At 40.7% G+C, this 12,550-nt stretch overlaps 1 long non-coding RNA gene across 1 annotated transcript; it reads right to left on the reverse strand.

Annotated features, from left to right (window-relative positions):
• Positions 1 to 405: 405 nt before the first annotated feature.
• LOC139044027 (uncharacterized) lies at positions 406 to 10,020 on the reverse strand. Its single transcript, XR_011501092.1, has 4 exons — positions 9,804 to 10,020; positions 6,947 to 7,032; positions 6,099 to 6,241; positions 406 to 2,356 (listed from the first exon to the last, which is right to left on the reverse strand). It is a non-coding gene; the product is annotated as an uncharacterized lncRNA (long non-coding RNA).
• Between the last annotated feature and the right edge of the window lie 2,530 nt (positions 10,021 to 12,550).

The following is a 12,550-nucleotide window of genomic DNA, read 5'->3' on the forward strand; positions in this document are numbered from 1 at the left end:
TTCCAAAAAATTGAGGAGGAGGGAATGCTTCCTAACTCATTTTAAAGGCCAACATTACCCTGAAACCAAAACCAGACAGGGACACCACCAAAAAAGAATATTACAGGCCAGTATCTCTGATGAACATACATGCAAAAATTCTTACCAAAATATTAGCAAACTGAATACAACAATACATTAAAAGGATCATACAGCTCAATCAAGTGGGATTTATTCCAGGAATGCAGGGATGGTTCAAAATCTGCAGATCAATCAACATGAAAGACCACATTAATAAATTAAGGGATAAAAGTCCTTGATCATCTCAACAGATGCAGAGAAAACATTTGACAAGATTCAGCATCCATTTATGATAAAAAAAAATTCTGAATAAAATGGGTACAGAAGGAAGTACCTCAACATAATAAAGACCATATATGACAAACCCACAGCTAACATCATACCCAATGGTGAAAACTGAAAGATATCCTTTTAAGAAAAGGAACAAGACAAGGATGCCCACTCTCACCACTTTTATTCTTTTTTATTGCGATAACATTGGTTTATAACATTGTATAGGTTTCAGGTGTACAACATAATAATTTCACATCTGTATATACTACAGCGTGCTCACCACCAAAAGTGTAGTTTCCATTCATCACCATATAATTGACCCCCTTTGCCCATTTTGCCCCCACATCCTTCCCCTCTGATAATCACTAATCTGTTGTCTGCTTCTAAGAGTTTGTTTCTGTGTCGTTTGTTTTGTTTTGGTTAATCAGCTGTGGGCTAATATAGACAAATTTTTCATAGCTAAATTGCGAAGATACTATGCTGTATCTAATGAGATAATACAGAGTTCAGGAAGCTATACTTTAATTTAAATTGAGTGGTCAGGGAAGGCAAAGATATTTGTTAAAAGATAAACTGAGGCACATTAACATTTTTTAGTTTATTTGTGCAAAAATTGATTTGAATCAAGCATCATCTAATTTAGACTGGATTGCAATATCTTCAAGAGTTAAGGAGAGCTTCCTGAACATAGCCTCATTTGCACTTACTCCTAGCCAGGGGAGTAGAGATCTGCTGAAGGAAGTGAACTTTTTAAATCATGGATGCCTCCTGGCAATTCCAATTTTTGTCTGTGGCTCAGGACTGGAAAGTTGACAGCCATGGAGGTGAGTAAAACTTAAGGGACTGTAGACTGCATGGGTGGTTTTATTCTGGTTGCCTTTATCTTGTGTCCCTTTCTTTGTACAGAGCCTAGAAGCAAGGTCCCCTGGGTTTGGAGCTGTTAACCAGAAGCGGGGAAATGGACCCCCAGGTTTGGAGAGTCTGGCATGATAGAGAAAGGAGTCAGATTGTCCCGAGAAATGGAGGCATTGGAAATCAGGGAGAAGTTTGTGAGGGCAGGGTCAACACCACTGTGGCAAATCCAACAGCCATGTTGAGGTGGGAGTACCCTCCTCTGCAGTGGCCTGAGATGTGTGAACAATGATATTATTTTTCCAGGCCAGAGCAAGACAAAATGTGAACAACCGCAACAACAAAAATAAAGACATTCATGGTGTAAAAATTAGGAAAAGGAAGGTCAGAGAGGGGAGGAGGACTGGAAAGAGACGTTCTCGATCTGACATCTTGGGAGGAAGCATCTACCTCGATGTTGGCCACTGCTCTTCCTACTTAGTTTGATTTCGATGTCTCCAGCATTTGCACAGGACCAGATGTCAGGTGGAGCTTTCTTCGGTTGTGAAATGTGCACCCAAGTTTTGACACTTTGTAATTTGGCAGCAGAGTCATGGTCCAAGAGTACTTGGTAGGGTCCTTTCCATGAATCTTCCTTTTGCAAAAGCATTAGAGTAAAATAATATCTGTTTGGAAATGACAAAAGACTTAAAAATCCCCATGGTTAAAGATCTGATCAGAGTTCATTATAATGGAATTGACAAGGAAATTTTGTTATGTCTGTGACCTACGACATTTTAAGACAATTAGTGGAATTACAACTGATAACATTATACCAGGACATATCAGATTTTTAGGAATTTCATATGGCTTCTAGAACACATATTAATAACATGTGTCATACGAATATAATCTAAGAGTGTTTATCATCTGTTATTTGACAATGCTTCTGCTGTAATTTTTTTTTTTTAAAGATTTTATTATTTCCTTTTTCTCCCCAAAGCCCCCCGGTACATAGTTGTATATTCTTCGTTGTGGGTTCTTCTAGTTGTGGCATGTGGGACACTGCCTCAGCGTGGTCTGATGAGCAGTGCCATGTCCGCGCCCAGGATTCGAACCAACGAAACACTGGGCTGCCTGCAGCAGAGTGCGCGAACTTAACCACTCGGCCATGGGGCCAGCCCCTCTTCTGCTGTAATTTAACATACCAAATAAGCCTATTAGTTTAATATCTCTCTTTTACAAAGTGAAAGACAAATCTTTTGAGATTTTTCCAGGGGCCATCTGAGAAATTTCAAAGTTATGTTGCATTCAAAAAGATTCCACTTAGAGTCTGATTTGGGGAAGTTGTCAAAACATCTAAAAGTTTGAACCATTGACTTGGGATCACAAACCATTATGAAATAACACTTCATTATCCATTTAACCAAAGTGACAATAGAAAAATTTAAAGTCTAATACAGAAGGTTACATAGTTGTAAACAAAACTTAGCTTTTTTAATATTGAGAAGATTGGGTTTTCTTAAGTAATCAAAAACCTAATAAAGACAATGTGAAGCACAGTAAATCATTTTGGTAAGACACAAAATCTTTGCTTTCAAGCTTTCCAGTTAGATTTAACCAAAAGGTAAAACAAACAAACAAAAAAAACCCAAAAAACAAAAACTTTCACAACCTCTTATCAAGGGCAGACCATAGTCTAAGAAAACTTTGTTCTCTTAACAGAGTGAAACCAAATTCTAGTTTTGCACCAGTGCACTTTTGATATTAAAATTCATTGTTAAAAAACTTAAATAAATCCATGCTGAACACATAAAATTTCTTTCCCAAGATTCCTTTTTCTACAAACCTATAGCTTTTGATATCCATTCAGATTTTATCCTATGCTGTTTCCTCTTTCTCGTTCTGGAACAATCAGTCATTTTGCTTTCCTTACCTACTTTTCATATGCATTGTTTTCTTCCACTCTTGTTATTTCTAAATAGTTTTAATTAAATGTATTTATTAGAATTCTTGGCCCTTAGAATCCTTTATTCCTAGTGATAACTTAGAAGTAAGCAATTGTGGACTATTACACAAGCATTCTGTGAGTCGGCAAATTTGTAAACACATTTCATAATTTCTGGAAGTTTATCTTCCTCACAATGAATTTTTCAATGTGGCACAAAACATTGTGACACATTCCTTGCTAATAGACCACAATATCTTTAGTTACTTTGTAAAAGGAAGCCAAAAGTGGATAAACCTATGTTCAGTAATTAATGTTTCAGTATTTTATTTCATTTGGAAATGATCTAGACGTTCAATTAATACCCATTATTTAACATATTTCAGTATAACTTTAAGGTTTCAAGTTACCAAAAAAGATTTTGGAAACTATTTTTAAATAGATATACTATAAAGAATAATTATTGTTGAAAAGTTCACTTATAAACTTTTATCTTATTACATTTATTTAATTCATTTGCTTCCTAAAAATTATGCTTAGATTAGTCATTAAAACTTCACAAGATATTACACAGCTAATCATCATCTTAAGTTATCTTTCTTGCTGACAAATTCTGTAACAGAGAGCACATGAGCTTATTTGACTTTTGCTAAACCTAGGTAGAATAAAAGTTTTATATTTAATGCTGATAACTCTCAAGAAATGCCTGTTTTAATTAAACCAAAAAACTTAAACTAGCTTTTATTTACTGAAGATTATTCTAGATCACATGAAATTGAAAAACATTTGGGTTAGTTTCTATATTTTTGAGAGTACACTTGATTTATATAAACTCTTGTTTGCCTTTAAGCCAACTAAATAGAGCTCTTTACAAATTAATTTTGGCAATACCGATGCGGGGTTGGTGAGCCGAGGAGTCGAAAGAAAGATTTCTTGGATTCTCAAGGTCTGGCAGTAGTGTTCTTTTATTTAGAGAATAGTGTGGAATAGCATGGGGACAGGATCCATGGGCAGTCAGAGCTGCTGTGTGGGGACAGGACCCATGGGCAAGAGGAGCTGCTGCTGCCACTTCTGCTACAAACATGGGTGGAGAGTAAGGCTAAATTTAAGGCATAGGTATGTGAGCCATCTCTTTACAAGACAAAGGAAAGAACATGTAAAAAAGTTAAAATGTTATCAGTGCAGGTGGGGTCTGGCCATTGGGTGGTCCCACAACTTTTAGATAAGAATCAAATCGGATTCAGTAAAGGCCAGAAGCCACCACCCTAAATCAGTTACATGAGGTTGCCAAACAGTAACCAACTTAAGTCCTTGCCTTCCCCATTAAGAGTTCCCAGAGATAAGGCCATCCTGCCTTCTTCCTGACACAGAGAGGAGGCATCTTTACAGATGGAGGTTTCCCTTACAAATGTAAATGTTTCCCAACAAAGGGCAAGCAAACTCCACTCCTGCTCCTCGGAGCCTGCTTCTCATCTTCAGTTTTAAAATTAACCAGCCTAAAACCCTCATTAATACCATCTGGAGGTAGAAAAAAATACAGATTTATAACATACATACATAGACAAACATAAACACGCAAACAGATCAAACAAAGATCTCCTAGCTTTTATTTTAAAATTTTAGCTGAGAGACAGGTATGGTAATGCAAGACTCACTAGTTTATAAAAAAATCAGTTTCATCCAAGTTGTGTTTCTGGCAGAGGGAGTAAATTAACTGCTCAGATGGCTAAAGCTTTTTACTATTATTTGTGGAAGAGATTTTCAATAAGCCTAGTTTTCAAAATTGCCTTTTCTTTTTCTTTCTTCTGATATGAATGACCTTGGTTCCTAGAGAAGACCAGGTAGAATATTTACATTTCAAAAGGCACAGAGAAAGAATACAAGTTCCACTTAGAAGGACTTTTGTTTCTGAAGCCCAGATCCTTTAGAATATCTGCAAGCCTTCTGAGATGAATATCGGAGTTTTGGATTGGTAAAAAAGAGAGATGGGCTTTGAATTGTTTCTAGATCCACATTTCTGTTCTTGTAAAGACTCAATTTGTAAGACAAGTATGGTTGTTTTTAATTTCTCAGAGAATGGGATTGCAACCAGATTAATATCAAGGAGGGACCCCATCTACCAAGCACATTATCCTCAGTTTGCTTCTTTATATCAGGGAGAAGATCATCAACTAAGATGGAAAACAAAAGATCCCTATGTTCTAGAGTTAGAGCTGTGTGTCTTTGGAATATTTTAGTAAATTCTTCCACAAAGATTTCAGAATGTTCTTCTTTCCCTCTGGGTATATAGTTTCATTCTAGCTTAGGGGAGAAGGCCTAAAAAAATTGTTTTCTATCAGGCTCTAAATATCAGCTTCTTATTGGGCCAACTTTTGACCATAGAGATACTTAAAAAAATCCTTTTGAATATCTTGTCAGATTTCAGCCAGGGCAAATAGTAAATATTCCTGGCAGTACTGAACAACTCCATGGACACAAGAGGTGTCCTCAAAGAGGAAAAAAAGATACTACCTTCTCAGGATCCAGAGCCACTCTCCAAGATAATCAAAGCAAGAAAGAAATAATTCCCCTGAGAGCTGGCAACAGTGGGTAGAATCCCAGCTGCAAGTGGAGTGCAACCCACATTTCTGTCCAGCCATGTCCAGCTGCAGATGGGGTGCAACCCACATTTCTGTCCAGCCATATCTAGCTGCAGATGGGGTGCAACCCATATTTCTATCCAGCCATATCTAGCTGCAGATGGAGTGCAACCTACATTTCTGTCTTGCCTTATTGTAGGGGTCCACAACCCGATGATTGCCAGGCCAATTTCTCTGGCCACTAAAGGAGACAAACAATAAGGCAATAGTTATCCCTGGGAGGGAAAGGATCAACAACCAATGGGTACCTGAAAGCAGATTCATACTTTCAGTCAAGATCTAATTCTTACAAATGTTTTGTCCTGCCAATCTGAGTTTGGAATAGAAGGAATAATGTGAAATTTTACCTTCCTCTCTCAACCAGGCACCACAGATAGAGATCTGGAGGGTGACTTTGGTAAGAATTCTCACCCTTTGGCAGCTTCTACCAGTTTTCCTGGATCCTGTCTGCAGGCTCTGGAGCGAGTGGGGTGTCCCAGCAGGCCTCATCCTGGTACCAGACACAGTAGAGGAGGAAAAATAATTTTCCCTCTTCGTGTTTTGTGTTTGTCTGAGACCCCTTTTTCACCAAGGCATCTTCTAAATGGATAATCTTAGCTAGGTTAAAAGTTCTCCACCATGGCCACTATAATTCAAGACTGTCTTTGGCAAGGTTAACTTACTTGCCCATCCTTGAAAGAAAATTTTATCCACTCAAGGCCTCACGCTGGACCCAGTCCAGCTTAAGTCACGTCCAGTCCAGACCCAGACCCAGCCCAGGTTTTTTTTTTTTTTAGATTTTATTTTCCCTTTTTCTTCCCAAAGCCCCCCGGTACATACTTGTATACCTTCAGCTGCAGGTCCCTCCAGCTGTGGCATGTGGGACGCCACCTCAGCATGGCCCTACCAGCAGTGCCACCGCCGTGCCCAGGATCAGAACCGAGAAACCCTGGGCTGCCAAAGCGGAGGCGTGAACCCAACCACTGGACAACAGGGCCAGCCACCCCCTCCCCCGCCCCTGTACCGCCCAGCTTGTAAGTCGGACCCAATCTGACTCCCGTCAGTTTCCAGACCCAGTCTGGAAAAAGAAATGTTCAAATAAAGTTTGAAAACTCATAATGCAAGAGCTGCAGAGCTAGGATCCCAGAAGGACTTAATAACCACCTCCAGAGGCAGCGAGAAAGCAGTGAGCTCAAGGGGCTCCACACACACCCACCTGGTTGCTCATTTCTCGGGGGCAGGCACCTTCAGGGTCTCCCTCAGTTCCCTCATTTAACACCAGGACTGTCAACAGGTACAGAACTGTTAAAAGACAAACTTAGGGATACTTAAAAATTTTAAGAGTTTATTTGAGCAAAAATCAATTTGAATTGGGCAGCATCCAATGTAGCACATAGAAAGGAGCCCCGAGGGGCTGTACAAGATGAAAAACCTTTATAGGCTGAAGGGAGTGGGGACAAGGAAGTTATACTAGGCAAGCAAATTAGTTATTGAAAAGTCACTTTCCTTTAGAGGATGGAAGGGGCCTATCAGGCAGATTACCTAACTAGTGCTGGTGGGGTGATTCCTGGTTGACTGGTGTAAAGTTCCTTCTCTGGGAAAGCTGAACCTGTAATTAAGTTAAGTCTTGGTTTGATGACGTGGGGCTTAGTATAAGTGACTCCATTTTGGGCCTGTTGTCTTGTTTTGAACAGATTAAAGAACTTCAGTTATGGAACTTCTGGAGAGGGAGGCTTGAAATTTGGATGCAAGCTATTGCTCTAAGTGGTAATTAAAATTTTTGTTGATTAACTTTTTTCTTGCCTGAAAGATTAATACATGCATATGATAAAAAATTTAAGTAGTACAAGAAGAAGCACAGTGAAAAGTAAATATTCCCACATCTGATCCCTGAGTGCCAGTTTGTCTCGCCAAAGGCAACTGTGCCATTTCCTAGAGTGTTACCCTCAAATTAATCTGTAGATATGGACCTATATGTATCTTTTTCTGTATTGCATATCTTTTTATATAAATAGGTACCTGCTATACAGGCTGTAGTATACTTTGCTTAAAATATGATCTTTACATAAATATCTTCATTCAATTCAAGAAGGTAAAGTGAATTTCTGAGGCATGTTAATTGCACATACTTGCATGTTGGTGTTCTCATTATTTTTTCCCCCAAACTGTATTCATTTCTGCTAAAGCTGCAGAGGGCACCGTGGTCCTTCCAGAGGGAGGCATGGCCTCACATAGTGTTTGGCAGTTCTTGATTATGGTGCAAATTTTAGGGGTCAGAGAGCTCCTGGTATTACAAATATACATGAATTTGAAATACTTACCTGTGCTCACTTACTTTATGAATTTCATATAAAATTAATTGCAATGTATATTTATATCATTCCATCCCCTTCAACAGGAGTAATTTTTGTTTAATAGATAAACAGTGTTTAATTTCAAAAGCACAAGTCTTTAATCTTGCAACAATTATCTGCAATGATTACAGACATAGTGTCCCTTTCCTTTTAGTCATGGTTACACAGGAGTTCAGTGGCAGATGGAAACTGTACTGGCTTGGGTCAGTCCAACTCCACCATTTATAAGCTATGCCACACTAGAAAATCATTTATCTTGTAATTCACCATTGTCCCATCCACAAAATGAGAAAATTGTATGAGAATATTTCTAAGGTTCCTTTCAGCTTCAATAAGTCTATGACATCTTCATAAAAAAAGAAACTTGCTAAAATTGAGTATGGATGAGTGTCAAATAGAATACAGATGTATGAGAGGAAGGGAAAAGCAACCTAGGTTACAGAGAAAATCTAAGGTAGTCAGAGTGTTGCAGAGGCTGATGGCAGTCCACCAAAATCCACTCTCCTCTTTCCAACCAGAAAGCGAGACTACATTCCCAGCTTGTGTTTGACAAATAAAAATGGCAAGCAATAGGATATATTGGAGTATATGAGCAAGCCATTTGGTATAAACCTAATTCGGCCTGACCTTGTTTTTTCCAAAAGGGCCTGACTGTGGCTGTTGAGCACGCATTGCATATCTGCTTAGACATTTCCTGTGGCAAGAACAAAGGCCCTCGAGATAAAGGTGCAACTTCCCCCCACATTGGCATTTCCTTAGGGATAAGCATCTTTCCTTAGGCTAGGAACTGATTGCTGCACTCACCTTTGACCACCCAGCTCACCTGTTACCACTCAGCTGGAGACAACAGACTGCCACCCTGCTGCGTTCACTGAGACAGAAGACCTACCTGCTGTTTCCATCAATCGCTGTGCGGACAGAGCAGTCTCGCGACTACGGTAAAAGGGACATTTCAATCCTATGTGAAACATCCTCTCTGGGGGTATATAACCACTCTGTGCACCCCACTTCTTTGGTGCCCTTTCTTCCTTTGGGAAGAAAGGCCCTGGGTTATAATCCTCAGATTTAAGCTCAGAATAAACTCACCCAAATTTTCATTTATAGATTGATTATGGATTATTTTCCTTGACAATGTCAACCACTTAACATATTTATTGGCATTTAATGTGTTTTCAGTCATTTGCTACTGTCAACAATGCCGCAACTGATAGCCTGATATACATGTCCTTGCACAGTCATTCAAATATATGTATACATTCTTAAAAGCAGAATTGCTCGCATAAAGGGTACATGCGCCTTCCAATTTTTGATATTGCCGAATTACCTTCCAAAATAGTTTTATTAAATCAATAGTGTTTTCTACTCCTAAACAACGAACAATTATTAGCAACTGCAGGTCATGTTTTTGGTGAGAGAAAGGAGATAATTCTTGATGCTTCTTAAATCAACTAAGAAAAGGACTGAAAGGAAATGAAATTGCCTAAAGAAAATGTTAATACTTTACTGGGATACATATTTAAAACAAAGGAAAACCAAGCACTATTTCTGGGAAAGAATTCAGAATCACTTTTCCACTTTCGCTAAAAAAAGTTTGAGCTCATTACTAAGTGAGTTTTTCCATTCTTCAATAATTCTTTTCCTAAGTCAACCTTTTAGGAACTTACAGCCAATGGGAACAGGAGTTCAAACAAAAAGAAAGAGGAAAAACCTAAAACTCACAGTTTCTAAGGAGCACAAGATTCTTTTGTTTCTGGGCTGGGTAGTAACTTTCAACTCTTGTCGTTTTAAGGGTTTTTAGATTAAAACAGGAAAAAGTATGACTGTTTAAAGGTGGTAATTCTCTTTTGATTGTGGAAAAAAATTTCTCTGCCGTGTTTTCCCACCGATTGCGAAGTCTTCAAGGATGGGCGACGGACGGCGTTCGTACCGGCTGCCCGCCCTCCAGAGGCTTCCAGCAGACGGCCGTCGTCTCCACTGCCGCCAGGACAGCCGCCCTCCGCGCCCCGTGGCCGCCTCTGCTCCAGACGCTGGAAACGCGCCTCCCCCGCGGCGAGTGTCCGGGGACGCAGGGGACGACGCGTGACGCCACGGGGCCGCCGCCCAATCAGACGCGGCGTCGCGGAAATTTTGACCTTTAAGGCGGTGCGGGCGTCGAGCCGGCCGGCGCTCGGCGGGATGGCGGAGGAGGCGGCGGTGGCCGTGTGCGTGCGCCTGAGGCCGCTCAACAGCAGGTAGGCCGTCGGCAGCTCGGCCGCTCGCCCTTGGTGCGCGGTCCCGGCCCGGGCGAGAGACGGGCCGGCCGGGGCTTCTCTCGACGCTGCGCAGCCGGCTCCCTGCGCGCTGGCCGCTGGCCCGGCCGCCCGGTGTCCCGGGGCGCGAGGCCCAGGCTGCTCGCTGCGCCCAGGCTTCGCTCCGGCGGCGGCTGGCTCAGCGTTCAGGACGCTGCGAGCCTGATATTCGCCCATTTGGAATTCTTTCCTTTTGGTACAGTGTAGACACTACCGTCGTTGCCCCGTGGATCTTACATTCTAGAGGAGGAGACACAGAGGTCATGAACCCTATAGAGAGAGCAGGAAGGGCAAGAAATGATGTCTGTTTGCTTCTCTAGTCTCTGCCCCTCCCTCAGAATACTAACACATTTTTGCATTTGAGAAATATGTGTTAAATGTTACTGTGTTAAATAAAGGGGAATATCAAGACGAGGACTTCCCTCTTGTCTAGGAGCTCATTATCTAATGCGTTAGAAGACAGCTCCGGAACAAAACCATCACGACACTGTGACAGGTGCTGTGACGGGCAGGTGGGGAGTGTGCCGGAGGGGTCATTAGCCCCACAGCGAGATGACGGCGTGGGAGACGGACAGGGCTGGTGTCAGGAAAGTCCTGACACTTTTCAGGGAGAAAGAATAGTTACGTTACTTGATGGAAACGGAAGTCGGGGTATTCCAGGCACAGAGGGATTAAATCTCTTCTCTTGGGGGAACCTTCAGATAGTTGATTTGTCTTGAGTTAGGGTGTATATAGGAAGTCAGAGGAAGCAAAGGTTGAAGAGAGAAATAAACATGATCGAAGTCTCACGTGCCGTGTGTTGAGGATTTCGGATGGTTTTGAAAGATGTTAAGCAAGAAGGATAATCGGAGTTGCGTTTGAATGTATCTTTTCAGCATACAGTGCTGGGTGGGGGAAGGGCGTGAAGACCTTCCCAGGGACGCTCCGGTGAGAGGGCAGGAGGTCAGGGAAGCCCCATTGAAAAGTGGTGACCCCTTAAAGGTGGACTTTCCACATTTCTCCCAATTATAGTATAGGTCATTACCATCCTTTAAAATATTCTTCAGAAGACGAAATCTTTTAAATTATCTTTCATATAACAGACTTCAAAACTAGTTATAAAATGCACTGTTTTTATTCTTTTAGAGAAGAAGCTCTTGGAGAAGATACGCAAGTTTACTGGAAAACTGACAATAATGCTATTTATCAAGTTGATGGAAGTAAATCCTTCAATTTTGGTAAGCTTATAATAGCATCAAAAGTAAACATATTATCCTTTTCCTTTTAAGAGTACAAAAGGCTTATCCAGAATACTGGATTTGACATTAAAGATAAGACTAAGCCGTCTGTAAACTGCTTCAGTGGAAGATTTGAAAAATTGCTCATCCATCCTTTATGATAAGTAAGATAATGAATTGATGTTTAAAACACAGTTATAGTCATAATGCCTTATGACTGAAACTAACATTTTTCCTCTTATTCATTAGTGTATTTGTGGCCTAAGACTCCGTAAGCCCAAAATATGTTGCTTAATGTCAAGTCATCTTTAAGATCTTTCAGTTAGGTATATTCTTTCCACAATTATTTTCAAGAAAACTCTTTAAAGAATAAATAGTGAAGATATTCCTTCTTGGCTAGAATACAGTGGGTACCTACTGCCCCTTTTGTGGAGCTTGTCATATGGTGGGAAGAAAGACTTTAGACTACTAATTACACTTATGATGACATGGCTTTGTGGGAGTTTCTAGCAGGGGATCTAACTAGCTTAGGTACCTGGCACCTGTAGGATGAGCGAGAGCTAGCTAGGGCAAAAGGACTTGGAGGCCCTCAAGGTTGGCCAGGCTGATTTGTGTATTGATTTAGCACATTCTGTATAGTGCTGACCATGTGCCGGACACTGTTCTAAGCACCTCATATATATTAACTCATTTAATCCTCCTAACAAGCCCATGTGATAGGTACCTTCCCATTTTAATGAGGAACTGAAACGCAAATCACACAGCCAGCAAATGGAGGAGTCAGATCTGTGTTCCAGCCACACTGCCATGCTGCCACGTAGGCACCACAAAGCACAGTAAGGTCCCCTCAACAACCTTAGGAGTGAGAGTGATTAGGTTGTTGACTTAGTGTTATGCTAGAAAGCCAATATCTAAGCCTTTAGAGTAAAGATGTATAGAATAGAAAATGATTCCTGGTAAA

Source organism: Equus asinus, unplaced genomic scaffold, assembly GCF_041296235.1.
Source record: "Equus asinus isolate D_3611 breed Donkey unplaced genomic scaffold, EquAss-T2T_v2 contig_529, whole genome shotgun sequence".
NCBI classification, from domain to species: Eukaryota; Metazoa; Chordata; class Mammalia; order Perissodactyla; family Equidae; genus Equus; species Equus asinus.